Source organism: Hetaerina americana, unplaced genomic scaffold (assembly GCF_022747635.1).
Source record: "Hetaerina americana unplaced genomic scaffold, ioHetAmer1.1.p SCAF_3, whole genome shotgun sequence".
NCBI lineage: Eukaryota > Metazoa > Arthropoda > Insecta > Odonata > Calopterygidae > Hetaerina > Hetaerina americana.
This window is the reverse complement of record NW_027286874.1, coordinates 64,542,257-64,557,159: the sequence shown is the minus strand read 5'-3', so window position 1 is coordinate 64,557,159 and position 14,903 is coordinate 64,542,257. Positions and strand designations below refer to the sequence as shown.

Genomic DNA, 14,903 nt, shown 5'->3' with positions numbered 1-14,903 from the left:
TTAATGAATTCAAAAAGTTTTAATGGTAATGGTGGATATCAATCAAAGAGTTCAGAAACCTTAGGTCGTATTAATACAGCGAATAACCTGAAAAACAGGCAATAGGGGTATGGAAAAGCGAAAGATCGAAGTGAAAAGATGTAATTCGAAGTTACTTCAATAACTTAAAGAGCCTAAAAGCTCCAACCTTAACGATAGCTGCAAAGGCTTGATGAAGGAGCTATATGAGAGCTCACGAAATAAGAAAGGAGATGAGCCAATGATACAACTATTTGCGAATTTTCTCATGACCTGATAACCCATTCTGATGCGCATTCGTAAAACTACTTCTGATCAAGTAATGTGCCGCACACGAAAAACAAGCAAAACATGAAATCGAATACGTTTCACAGATATACGGAAGACTTTCCCTTCCGTGAAGGAAGTGCAGAGTGCTTCATGGCAAAATTCGAAACCGATATCACGAAGCAATCCCCATTTCAAAACCAAAACCTTTAGGTGGAAATCCCAAGCAGAATGGTGCTAAAAAATTAACGAGAGTAACACTTTTCTTTCCTTCGCTCATTAATATGTACGCGCTAACGGTCACCGCACTGGGCACACAACACACTCATCACCCTTCAAAATGAGCAGAAGATGTAGTAGGCATTAGGAAGGGAAAAGCGAAGAAGAGAAACGAGGGAATTGAGAGAGGGGAAAGGTGGGGTGGAAGGAGAGGGGGGGAACAGGGAGGGGGAGCGAGGAAAAGAGTGGGGATAAGAAAGGGAGAGCAAGAGGGCATTAACCTCCGCATATAGGTCTATCTCCGATGCTGCCAGCAGAGCGAAAAAAGACGCCAGCGAGACACACATACGCTCTCCCGCACACATGCACACTCTGGGACACCGATTCCCCCCTTCACTCGTACACCGGAAAGAAGGGACCGTTTGCTGCTCAGGGACGACACCTCGGCAAGAGAGTCCATTAAAAATCGTACGCGCAAAAGAGGACATGCTCGTAATTTATGGACTCCCACTAGTAAGAAGATTCGTCACTCTTGAATCTCTTAACCGCACCGATCTGCCGCAGAAGGCGATCCGACGTGTGGAGGTCCCAAGATTAAAAAAAGAAGCGAAAGAAGGGTTTGCCTCCCCGTTATTTTATAATTTTTTTTTACCACCACCTCTCGGGTTCTTAGCTGCCTCTTTTTCTTTCGGAATGGATATAGCGGTTTATTTTTGTATTGCTGCGAACAATGCCAACGGCGTGATAACGGTTAATTAATCCCGTGCGTTATATAGGGCAACCATGCCCTTTGAAAGGAATACGGAAGCGAGTTCTGGGTTGAGATTCGACTATTTCAAATAAATTACGATATTAGAGAAAATAATTTTTCTGTTCACATCCATTCTCGTCATTTGAGGAAATTCCCGAATTAAGTATAACAGGAAATTTTCCACAGTAGCACACAAATAAACAGACTCAGCACAATAAGCCTTTCTAAGAGACACATTTTACTCCAAGCAATGTCAAGACGTTACACGCAGATAATACACACAAGTGACTATTTCAGCGACGATTAAAGATTAGGAACTTTCCTCTTCGAAAATGCATGCAGAATTGCATGCTTTCTACAAACCAAAGTAAATCAACCTATTTCTTCACAATAAGTATGTGGTAACGGTAAAATTATAAGCTACAAATTAAAAGAAATGAACTGGTTAGCACAAATCCCCCACAAAAATAATCAAATGTAACACTTTTTAAGACTTTCCGGCTTCCAATGAGAAGTTATGTCAGGGGAGTAGCGAAAAATGACCTAAGACGCTGCCGCATCCCTGAAACATTGAGCTACTCACACGAGTAAAAAGAAATCGGGTCGGGTTTAAAGTGGAAAGAAAATTAACGGAAGCTTTTCCCAAGACTTCGTAAACATGAAATAGTTGAAAGGGAATAGAATGAGAGCTAAACGATTGACCCAAAGCGCACGAGAGGAGAGGGGCGAAGGAAACAGACGGAGGTAAGGATTTTTTTCAAAAACAAAAACAAAGTGTCCTTCACCATTGGGAGGACAGATGACAGAGAGAGGTCGTTGTCCTCCCTCGCAGCCCACTTTCTTGCAATACGCGAACGAAAATGGCTTTCTCTGCCACAAAAAGCGGAGCAATTGGCGAGGTAAAGGATTCCGACTCGCACAGCGCCTCCCCGAGGAAAAAAGGGAGGAAGAGAGACGGCCTGGGTCACGTGCCTCCCTCCTCCTCCTCCCTCTTTCATATTTCTCTCTCACGAACATCCCCCTCTTTTCTGCAGGAGGTCCAAACGGGAAGAGGAGGCGGAGACGAAAGTGTTGTCGTATCCTCATCTGGCAAAGGGAAAGAATAATCTCAGTCTTCCTCAAAGTCCTGGAGAGCGTGAGTATTGAGAGTTGTCGTTCGGTCTGTTGGCGGAGCATTCGCGTGAGCGTGTTTGTGCACACGTCCGCGGGTCACCGCTTGTGTGTGTGTGCGTGCGTGCGGCATCGTTGTTCGAGTGTTTGAGGCCGCGTGGGCCCGCTGGCCGGCGAAACGAGTCAGCGCGCCGCCCATGTGAGAACGGGCCGAATGGAAATTGGTTCAGTGTAACAGTGCTTTCCGAGTCTCCCCCACCGCACCACACCACACCGCAAAGCGCGCAACCTTGTCGGTTGAGAGGAAGTCCTTCCATTTCTCCTCCGCAGGCGCTGGGCATCGCGTGCTTGTCGATCTTTGTCCGCGAGATCTGGCTAGAGGAGTCACCGTCGCTCATTTCAACCGGCGTCACCTTTACTTCCATCGTGACCGCGACGACTCTGGCGACAACTTTGACGATAAACACTTTCGCAAGGAACCCGGCGCATAGGACCCCGGTGAGTGGAACGCTTTCAGGAACTCTTTTCTTAAGTTGACACATTTTAAGAAGTGTGCGAGGGAATTCGTCGTGCTCGGTGTTAAAGTGATGTGTAAACTTCGCCCACGGCCCGTTTGAGGCACCGCGGTAAATTATGCCTGAAACGCGATCCACGCCAACTCGATTTCTTGGACAAAATGGATATTGAATGGAACATCCGTTTTTGGTGGAGTTGATTTTCAATTTCGTTAAAATATTAAGTGCGTTGACATACTGTACCACGTGATCAAAAGTATTATTAGATAACGAAACACTCCGCACAGAACATGTGGCTATTTTATCCACGCTTCAACAATACCTCCGATTTAAAATGATTCCACTATTTTGGTTCAACGACCTCCAGGGAAACGGCGAGGTAGTGCTACGTCTGCCCTCGAGAATCTGTGTCATACGATATATTTTTTCCAAGGGAAGTTTCCAGAATTGGATAATTCTGGATAACTGACGAAATATTTAATTTATTTAAATTCCCTGCAAATCATCTCTAGGGTGTGTGGCAGGGGGCGAAACCCACCAGAATAATTTCACCCGAACAGTACCCCACCGAGGCCAAACAGTATTATTATGACCCCCTATCGTTCTTGGAAAAAATGACATCTTAAATTTATCTGTTCTAAACTTAATCTCTCTAATTTTATTAGTATGATCTCTCCTACTGCAGCACGATGGGGGTAACAATACATTTCCAACATCACTGCTAAAGAGACATTCGAATTTATGCAAGAGCTTCAATCTGTAATTTAACCTTCGCTTCGTGAGTGATTCCCAGCCTAGCTCCTCTAATATTTTGGATACGCTACTAAGTTTATCATAACGTTTTGCAAATCCAGCTGCTCTACACTGCACGCGATATAATTCGGCAATTAATCCAACTTCGTGAGGGTCCCATGCATGTACTGGCAGCATATTCTATACGAGGCCTAAATAACGACAGATAACATTTCTATTTGCCCTTTTCATCACATTTACTTAGTAATCTTCTAATAAATCCTAATCTTTCGTCGGCTTATTCACATATTCCCCGTACGTGTTTCACCCAGGAGAGATCGCGAGTGAGGGTAACGACTAGATATTTAATTTGAGTCTACAAATTCCATTTCGGTATTCCCAACACAGTAGGTGTTCGTGTGGGAGTTGCTCTTTTTCCAAATATTTATGACCACGCACATTTTTAAGTTTAATTCTAATTGCCAAGTGTCGCACCAGCGTTGTATAGTATTAAGGTCATCTGACAAAGCTGCTGTGTCCTCAGGATCACGGATATCACGGTAAAACACTGCATCGTAGTCAAATAAACGTATCTTACTGGTGACTACGGAGTCAAGGTCGTTAACGCAAAGTAGGAATAAAAGAGGTCCGATGACACTTCCCTGGGGAACACCCGAAGTAACTTCTACTGCATTTGAGCTAACTCTTATCTTTTTACTCTTTGAACCCGACCATTCAAAAAGTCTTGAATCCAACCCGGGATATTTTTATCCATTCCATATGCTTCTACCTTTGCGAGTAGTTTACTATGAGGTACTTTGTCGAAGACTTTCTTAAAATTTAGAAAAATCAGCTCTACCGGAACATTGCTCTCTCCCGAATAAGAATATCATGAACAAAAAGAGCAAGTTGTGTCTCGCAGGATCTACCTCTTGGAAACCATGCTGATTTTTCATTAATAACTGCTAATTATCGTGGTGCCTCATGATCGAGCTAACATATGTTCCATAACCTTGCACGAAATGGACGTGAGGGAAAACTTAGCATTTACTGCCCCGTGGTCACTAATTCCTTCTATAGTTTCTATCGTTAAGACTTTTTCAGGAATATTCAATTCCAACAAGTCAAGAATATTATCGCCCCTATTTGGCGAAGTGACAAGTTAATGCAATGAGTTCAACGTAAAAGAATTCAATAGCGATTCGCAGGTATCTTTGTCTTAACCCCCATTTTAAAACTTCATGTGCTCCAGTCAAAAAAGATGGGATATTGAAATCTCCACCGATTATGGCGTCGCGTTCATTGTGTTGGGATAAAAAACCTTTGATACGCTGATATAATTCTAGTACTGAATTGTTTGAATCTGAAAAGGTTTAAACGAAAGCGAAGTAAGTAGTGCGCAAATGAGTCTTATGCACGGTAGAGTTTTGCAGAATCGTAGCAGATACTTTTGGTAATAGTATTATGATTCGTATTTCACGGGGATCGAGATGGTGCGGGGGCTAGCGTACTGGCTTCCCACCCAGAGGGCCCGGGTTCAAATCCCGGCGGTGTTGAATATTTTTCAGAGGTATCTCGATCCCTGCTTGAGGTGCTTTGTGGAGGGCACTTTGAGTGAGTACGCCGTCCGTCGGATGGGACGTTAAGCCGCGGACCCCTTGGCGCCTTTCGTAAAGAGTAGGCTAATGCCGACGCCGGGTTTCTCTCCACCCTTCATCCTTTCCTATCCATCCCCTATGGCGCAAATGACCTCAGCTGTCGGTCGCCTCCCCTCAAAACTACTACTACTACTACTCGTATTTCACCGCTGCTTGAAAATTTCTCAAAATAACCTCCATACTGATAATTCCCACAAATCCACAGATGTCACGCATGCAGATTAGCAAGAGATAGCATGATTTAGTTTTTAGTTTAATTTTTAGCACCCTGCAAACCGCCGCCATGGTGCGTGTGGCAGGTGGTGAATACGCATCAGACTAGTTCTGTCCCGAATATTTTCCCCCTAGCGCGGTAGGATAATGTTATTCCGAACTATTATCATTCATGGAAAAAATGACATTTACTTACACATAACCATGCGTGCATCTTCGTACACTTAATTCCTCTAATTTTATTGACAACATTAAGAAACGCACATTTGAATAGTAAAAAAATAGTGGAGAGAAGCCAGGGAATAAATTTGTACTCGATAGTATTTTTATTTCAATTCACCGCGAAAAATATGTCCGTTGGGTTTGGTTTCAAAGCATCAATGTAGACAGAAAGGACGAGGACAAGCAGAGGATGAGGAAATTATTGTTAAATTACATAATGGATCATTGCGGAAGTAGGTAGACGGAGATACACAGAGGTCTTCCAATTATTGACCTCGATTAATTTATAATCAAATCCTACACATATCATCAATGACCAGTTAAAATAAATTGGAATTTCAATGCACGTTACCGATAACTGACACGACGGCAAATATTTCGATTTCCCACTTCCGCAAAAAAAGTAGGTCACGCATCACTCGTAAAAGAACGTCGGTCTGTGTATAGCGGCAGCATGATTTTTTTTAAATGACCACTTGATACCTATTTTCATCATTTTTCAGAAACTATACAATAAATTTCTAGCTAAAGTCATTCAAATTTACTGCAAAATATAGTAATGCCCTGGTTAAAATATTTCTCCCCACGCTGCTAAACATATATTTTTAACGGAGAAATATTCGAGGAAAAGTCGTTGCAGCGTAAAAATACGCATTTGCTCTCTCTAACGTGTACTTGGATGATGTGAAGAGTTATAGTATAAACTATATGGTTTATATTGGCATTAAAAATACCCAACACACTTCGATGCAACGGCATGAAGAGAATTGAAATCACCAGCAAGTTCGTTCTTCCTTGATTTTATTAACATCACAATGTTTACTGAAATACCTGCATGAACGCCTATCTTCCTAAACTAAGAACAACTAAACTATTTACTGGCATTGATGATGGAAAAATAAAATCCGTGGACTAACGGCTTTTAATTTCCGCAGGCTTGAACATCAATTGGTACGAATAAAACATTTCTATTTAGCATCTGCATTCTCGCAATGTTAACCATATTGATTCAAATTAATGTATCATTATAATAAAAAAACTTCCGCGATACAATTTTCGCTGAATTCTAAATTGGAAGGAATTTAGTTAGTTTACGCGCTGTATTAAATATTTTTAGTACGCTGCAAGCCACCGCTAGGGTGTGTGACGGGGTGTATACACACCATACTGATTTGGACCCAAATATTTTCCCCCCCGGCGTGAAAGGACAACATTATTCTGATCCCTTAACGTTCGTGGGAAAAATATGACATCTAAATATTTATGTTCTACACTTGATCTCTCCAATTTTATTTACATGATCTCCCCCGCGATGGGGTTAATAACATATTTTGAGCACAATTGTTAAAGATACATCCTTCCAAATTATGCCAAGATTTAATTGGTAATTTATCCTTCCCTCCGTGAGTGATTCCCAACCTGGCTCCTCTGAGCTGTAATATTCGCTGAATGCTCGACTAGCGTCATTTTCACGATTCGACCTCCGAAATAACGACAAAATAACCAAACTAGCTCAACCACTCACTTCACATTGTTTAAAAAGTGACATTTCCCCATCATCTTAAAAAGCTAATTTAAGACGCCCGCGGTAAAGTCATAAAATATTTTAGGGAAAAGCCACGCAACATAACATCTAAGGTCTCTGTCAAACTCTGAAAGGGTTTTCTCTACGTTAAAGAAGCCGGAAATACACGTATATCACCCGCCACTTGTAGCCGCCAGTGACACTTACATACGGTACCCCACTTGTGAATCAAATTACTCAGAGCCAATCAATTTCTCTTCATACCGTGACAATCAACTAAAAAGTGTTGCAGATATTACAGGCATTTCTAAACGCTCATGTGCCTAATGCTTATTATTTACATCATCGATGGCTTTTGCTTCATTATCACCACAGTTTCACGAGTAAGCGGTATCGAGGGGAAGGAACTGACCTTATTATGAGCTTATTTCACAAAACTAAGGGCTTAGTTCGGGAGTAATTCTACCGTCACCTATCAAGAACAACTACCGGGTTAATTACTGCATTGGACGGCTGCGTATTATTTTTGCTGCTATAATTATCACTCTACTCTTACACACATGTTTAACCTGAACGAAAATATAATCTTTGTAACGCGAAAATAATGAAAAGAGAATGTCCAACTGAATAGTAAGCTAACTAAAAAAATAAAACGTGGTGGAAAACGAGATGAGGGCGAGGTTGTCTGGTTGTGGTGGTTGGGCCCCTGAGAAACCTAACAGTAAGCTAAGGCACGTCACAGGATCCGAAGGGTACTCATCAGAGATATCCGGGGATTGAAAAATATCGAAACATACGCACAAACCGGTTTTTCACAGGTACTTCAGTCCGCAACAGTGCTGCCCAACGTGGAGCGCACTCCCAACAGGGGAGCAACTGAATATCTTGTGGGTAATTAGAAAAAAATGTTGCTTTGGTAACATCATCACCCACATAGTAAAAAAAACCACCACTGTCGGTAAATTTATTTTCACTGAAGGAAGTCTAAAATTGTTTTACTTCGAGGGGGGGTGGGATAAAATCTTTGAGCCAATGAGGCGGAGCATGATCCACAAAAAGTTGCACAGCCCTGGCTTACACAGGAAATAATCGCCCTTAATCGCCAAGTTTGCCAATGGCACACATAGTGTCAAACTTGTCTATTTTGAACGCACTTAAATCAAGTGATTTGATCATGAGGTTTCGGCGCATTACTATGGGACTTCCGCTGATACTTCTAACCTGCTCAAGCATTCCGCTGCCGATGTTTCGGTGGCTGACTCTGTCATGGTTCTCAACAATCCTAACACCCTCGGAGCGACCGCAGAATCAGCCACCGGAACGTCGGCACCAGCATACCAGACATGATAGAAGAACCACGATGAGTAACAAATGTTTCAATGGCCACAAACTTTTAAATTTAATAAATTTATTTTGATTATGTTTTGAATTCAAGCGATCTTGTGACTCTGTATTATATCACTTTCGTAAAATCAGTAAATATAAATAGTTTCAAATAATAATCACCATTATTATCAATATGTATATTTTTTGTAATTTTATTGTTATGTATTATAAATCAATTACCTAAGCTACTGTGTACTGAGCTTCTTCTGAGGTGGACACCTCATAGCTACTTAAAATCTACTGTACAGCGGAAAGTTTAGGCCAATTCCCAAAAAGGATTGCATACGCATCCCTGAGTATTCAAAAACACGTGAAATTCAAACTATAAACGCGTTTTTCCTCGTAATAATGCTTCACCCAGGTGTTCGCTGTTTTACACCCGGGAGTGTGTCTCCAAATTCTCACTCGTTAAACTTAAGTAGTCATAAAAAGTAACATACTATTTATCAAATCCTCAGAAGCTCAACTGTATTCCTGGTTTTACTTTAAGAACTAATATGGGACCGGTTATCACATGTGGGAACTTCACGGTGACATTGGAATACCACACGAGAAAGCTCAAATTTTTTATTTGCATATATCCTCCCAAACTTCCAACTCAAGACTCTTGTGGTCACAAATAGTCAGCAGAGAGAATAATTATTTCCGTCCTAATTACATAATGTATTTAACTTTACAAGGCAAAATGCCTCGTCTAACGATATTAATTAAGGTAATTTTTATGCAAGGGCATTCTAAAAACGGAGTGGATAATTTTACGATAAATGTTTTGATTAAACACCGACTCTTGAATCATGCACAAACTTAAATTTTTATTATTCTTTCGACTAGGATAATTTCTTTGTAACCAAAAACGAGGATAAATAGAGACCTAGTTTTTTTAGAAAACTTGTGACTCCGGCTTGAACACTTTCTTTAAGGGACCCCATTTTTTTTCAATCCTTGTTTTCACCACGATCGATATGCATTTCTCCGAGCAGTTGGTAAGCAAAGTATTCGACTATTATGGGAAAGTAGAAGAGACCCTGTAATTCAATCAGTTTCGGAAGTCTATCAGTTCGATTGAACGAACTCGCTCTGCACATATCCACTCTCATGAAAGCACCTGATCGAAAATAAATTAATTAAAAAAAGGGTAAATAACGATCCTCCAAAAACCTTCAAGCATAGAGTTACCATTGGCCTATTCTCACCTTGCATGATATTCTATTTTGATTTTAGTTTTTTTCTGGACTTGAAATAACTTTGGGTTCATGAAGTTACGATGTTATCTTCAACTTTAAATGAAGATACCCAACTAATGAATTTCTATGCGTTCCTCTCCCAAAACGCAGTTTTTCCTCAGCGCAGTGATCGGAGCAACGCTGTACTACCTCAGCGCATTTCTACGCTTTTACACCAAAGATAACTTATCGATCAAGATGGAAACACCGGTCCTAATCACCGGCGCGGTCAGCCTCGTCGACGCGGCCCTCTGCTTGGCGACGTTTATCAACATGGAGTCCAACAACGCGACCGGAGAGCAGCCGCAACGACCGGCACGGCGCTTGGACAAAACTCAGAAGAAGCCAGATCAGTCGCCGGAAGAACTGAAGGTCAAGAAAGCGAAGAAAACTAGCTTCTTCATCCGTGCGAAGAAGTACTTCAAAAAATCCGAGCCGCAGTGAGATGCCGGTGGCGGGCGAATCCGCATTTTCCAGAACCGCAACCTTGCGGGTCCAACGGATGAGGTCGCGAATTGAAAGCGAAGGGAAGGCAAACAGACGGTCCTAACTTCAGAGGGAAGGACATGCTGAAACATTTTCTTTTTTTTCTTCTTTTTTTTTCAAAGGCTTCGCTTGGAAACTCATCTTGTTGTACGGCCGGGCATGCCTGAGCAATTAGGGCTGCCACTCATGCAGCGATCATTAGTGAGTCCCGAAGGTTCGAAGGATGGCAGGTGAGGCGATTATTGCAAGTGTAAATAAAAATGAACGGGCGCATCGTTTTTTTTCTCTTCGTGGGGAGGTTTCAGAACATACGGGAAGTGTTGGTAGCTACGTGAGGTGCACGGGGGACTGGCGTTAAGCGAGCACTTTTTCCGGCTCTCTCTCTCCCCCAGTGAGGAGATAAGATAGGGAGGAGGGCAGTGGGCGCAAACGCTCGGCTAAGTGTGGCGGCGACCGAAAGGCGCACATCGAGAAGGCTTGCCTGTTTTCACGCATGGTCTTCCGTATTTCTTTCAATTTCGTCGATTCGCGTAACAGCGTATACTACCGAGAAAAGCGCAGAGTTGAGAGAGAGAGAGAGGTAGAATATCATCAGCTCTCTCGTGTTTGAGTAACGTGTAATCTTTTCCCTCCGAGTGCACCAAGTGAAATTTCCACGTGCTTAATTCCTTCGTGTGTTTATGAGCGGGGCAGGAAAAATGGAAGGCAGCCAGGTGTTTCTCATCGAAAACCCAAAAAAGCCGGAGAGGAGGGCGATACCGATGCATGCGATCGTCATGAAAAGCATCGAATTGGTGAGTGGGATTAATAAAGTATTCACCGAGTCACGCGGAGTATAAGCCGTTGCCAGGCGAATGGCATCGATAAATGTTTTGGTTTTCCGCGAAAACATTTACGCGAGATATATCTTCGTATCCCTCTCTCCCTCTGATTAAGTTCCTCGCCTGCGCTAGCTGGATGACCTACTCCTCTGGCATTGGAACGAGCTGTCTCCAAGTCCGCCACGCTGTTGCCAACTCCACCTTCGGGGCATTTGTCATCGTCGGAACAATAGCATTAATCGGTTATCTTCTGGCGCAGCCTATGCCAAGAGTTCTGGTGAGTATGCGCCCGCAAGACGATTAACTCTTCCAGCCATTCGACTTGACCTTCCCCGCCCACTGACCAATGCCCACACACGACAGAGGTTAACTTCGGGTCGCGTGGGATGCGGAGTACATGGGAGGTCGACGCTTGGGAATTCTTCGGAATAGGGGATCGTCTATGCTTTTCGTCCGAGGGTTACCATATAGTTGAAGCATTCTTATCATTCCACTGATTTACTTAAAGGGGCTAAAGAATGGGAGAAAAAAGTAGTGTTAACCTTTGGAGAGAGAGTGAGGGAAACTGCATGGGCGAGATGTGATTAAAACTGAGAAAAGTAGCGAAATTTTGAAGATGCTTTAGCAAAAGAATGTGATATAACGGCTCAATATTTAATTTTTTTATTTTGTAAGGCAGAATAAAGTTTCAATGACCACTTTAGTCAGGACTTCACTTCACCCCAGAAACACCTGGCTTTGACCTACGAGGTAAAATCATTTCCAACGTGTTTCTAAATTAAGGCATTCGAGTGTGAAATACCGTATATGTATGTAAAGCGATCTAATTGCCGTCGAGGTGAACGAACTTCCACGTACTGAAAGTGAAATCCTTTCCAGTCAAGAATACTCGATGCGGCAGCTTTCTGAAAAGTATGTACCTTATATGAAGGTTATATTTTCACAAGAAATTTTTTAAAAAATACGTCGTAGAAGAAATTAAATATTTTCTTAGGGGCTAAATATATTTGATGACGCCTTTTCTACGTTTTCCCCGCACTCTTGTACCTTATACTTGCGACAGGCGACGATGAATTCGATCTCTTCTCTCATTTTAAACCCATTGATGTGAAGACGCGTACATATAAAACATGAGATATTTCCATGAAATGTTTTCTCAAAACCTTTTCTAATGATTGTAAAAACAATAATGAGTGATCTAAGTTAAATAAAAATTTTAATGGTTATCATTTCCTTTAAAAAACATATAAAAAACAAGAGAGTTTATGTAATTTCACGATATTATTTGAAATGCAAACACACAATGAATGAAGAAGTTTGCATGCTATTAGAGTTCAGATTGCTTGGGCTGCCTTCGGTTGATAATATCGTTAACGTGCCTAATGGCGCCTGCGAACTGAACCCACCGACTAGAGTGCTGATGAAACAGACGAAGAACCGAAATGCGGCGGCGACATACGAAGCATCATACTGAATAGTAATTCGGAAATAAATTCTACTACATCTGCCGTGCGGTGAAGTGGTCGGTAAGTATTCAAGGCGCAACAGATATAAATCAAGGTCAGTGCAGGCTGTTATAGAAGTGTCGCTAAACGGTGTGATGAGTCGACCATCCGCAAAAGCAATCCGTGAAACTTGACTAATTCAGCGGTCTCACGGTGGCGAACAACCTAGCACTCACCTGCGATCTTATGGCGTCTATGCTTTAAGGGTGATAAAATGCCATGCTAAAACCATGACAAGAAATTTACGAGTGGGTGGTCAAGGACAAATTTAAATATTGGTCGTAGTGGCAAAATATACGGAAATATTGAAATAAGAAAGTAATTAACATAAGTAGGTTGAATTGTGAATGCATTGTGTCACCCTAAATAATGTATTGGTGATGTCTGATGAAAAGTAACATGAAATCCATTCATGAGTGGCTCTTACACAGATATGATGTAAATATGAAGTTATTAAGGACTCAAAAGCTGTTATTAAACTTATTTTGGACTATTTCTGAGGCGCTAATTTTTTTTGAAACTGCAATTTCGTCTTTTTTCGTATAAAATAATATCATTTAATAAAAGGTGGTATTTTTTTACTCTTGAATATATTGGAAGGATGTCTGTTTACCGATGATGTTGAAAATGTATTATTAGCCCCATCACACTACGATAGGAGAGATCATGTAAATGAAATTAGAGAGATTAAGTGTAGAACAGATAGATTTATGATGTCATTTTTTCCCACGAACGATAGGGGATCAGAATAACGCCCGACCACGTCAGGGGGGAAAAGTATTTTGAGTCCGAAGTAGTCTGGTGAGAAATCATCGCCCCAACCAACACCCAAGAGGGAGCTTGCAGGGTTATATGTAATAATAATAAAAAGGTGGTGGACGCTGCTTTGCTAGGACAATTACAACCCTAATATACGTAATGGCGGACATTATATCGGTTTTTTTGTGAGAACGACATGCATTTCTTTGCCATCCATCCATGATTCTTCGGATGGTAGTCCTCCAAAGTCATGAGAGAAAGCATATATTTTTCCGATGTCAAACACACTTGGTGAGATCTTGTTTAATCATATCGTATTGTTTTGATGAAATGAACTTAATAAAAACTTTCTCCCAAATTAACATCTCTTTAAAGAAAATGTATTGGTACATTTAGATTTAAAGCCTACCGACGATGCAAGTCATTTCGCACCAACATGGCAGTCGTTTGCATAAAAAAACTGCAATCAGAAAGCACAAATCCATAACAAGTGCATACAAAAATACATACCTTGGTACTCAACAAGCCTCCGCTAGGGTGTAATAATCCCTTCCACGCACCCTAGCAGGGTGCTATCTAATAAAATAGTAACGAATCCGGAGAACTTCAGCCAGTAGTTGAGCTCTCTTTACACTACGTTGCCACAGAATAATGTACAAAAAGAAAAAGGTTGAAATGGCCACAGAAATTTGGTAAATAAAGACAATAAGTGCTTCCTCAGATGTATTTCAACCCTGTTAGTATATGCATTACTGGATTAAATAATGATAGGCGTATTTTTTATCCATCACACAACAGAACAAAAAAATACTATACCATAAGTAACATGTTTTCAGCATTAATTTTACAAGTCAACCATTCTCGTGCGCGCTTCGGAATGAAAATAATATTTTAAAAATGATTAAATAATATCGGAAATCAAAACATATTTCTGTCCAGATTATGCTAAGCCATGGAATGTTTAGGGAGCTCCATGGCGTGGAGTCGTGCGATTCTTCATACGCAAATCGTGACAACGAGGGAGTTTATTCTTGAGCAACATCCTGATATAGCTGTCGTTGGAAGATATTTGAAATAGTGAGATTAGCAGGTAAAAGCTTTCACAGTTCACATTTCTACTCCACTCAGGGAATAAAAAAATACAATGGTGTAATTAATTCCTGAGCTTAAGAGAAAATATTGGAAATACAGAGACGAGCAATCAGGTCCTATAAAAAGCGTTACAGGATTACAACAGATCTTAGATGAAAGCCTCTTGTGATTAAGAGATTGGATTAAACTTAAACTTGCCAAAAAGGCATCAACAAATGTTTTTGAACTGAGACTTCGAGGAAATCAACCTAGCCCCACACCAAATAGGAAAACTAAACGGTACGGGCGACAAACAAAGAAATTACCTATCACACAGATTCATGGACATGTTCCTCCTCTATAATTTGCCACCACAGCATAAAATGAAGGATACACTAACACATTAAAACAAGGTATAGCTA

General features: G+C 41.3%; 1 protein-coding gene and 1 long non-coding RNA gene across 2 annotated transcripts in view; one reads left to right on the top strand and one right to left on the bottom strand.

Annotated features, from left to right (window-relative positions):
* Adsl (adenylosuccinate lyase) overlaps positions 1 to 14,903 on the bottom strand; it is a 341,605-nt gene that overhangs the window by 184,288 nt on the left and 142,414 nt on the right. The gene's annotated exons all lie outside the window — the stretch shown is intronic.
* Positions 2,722 to 12,334, top strand: LOC139690355 (uncharacterized). The gene is made up of 3 exons (XR_011701470.1): positions 2,722 to 2,863; positions 9,951 to 11,119; positions 11,262 to 12,334. It is a non-coding gene; the product is annotated as an uncharacterized lncRNA (long non-coding RNA).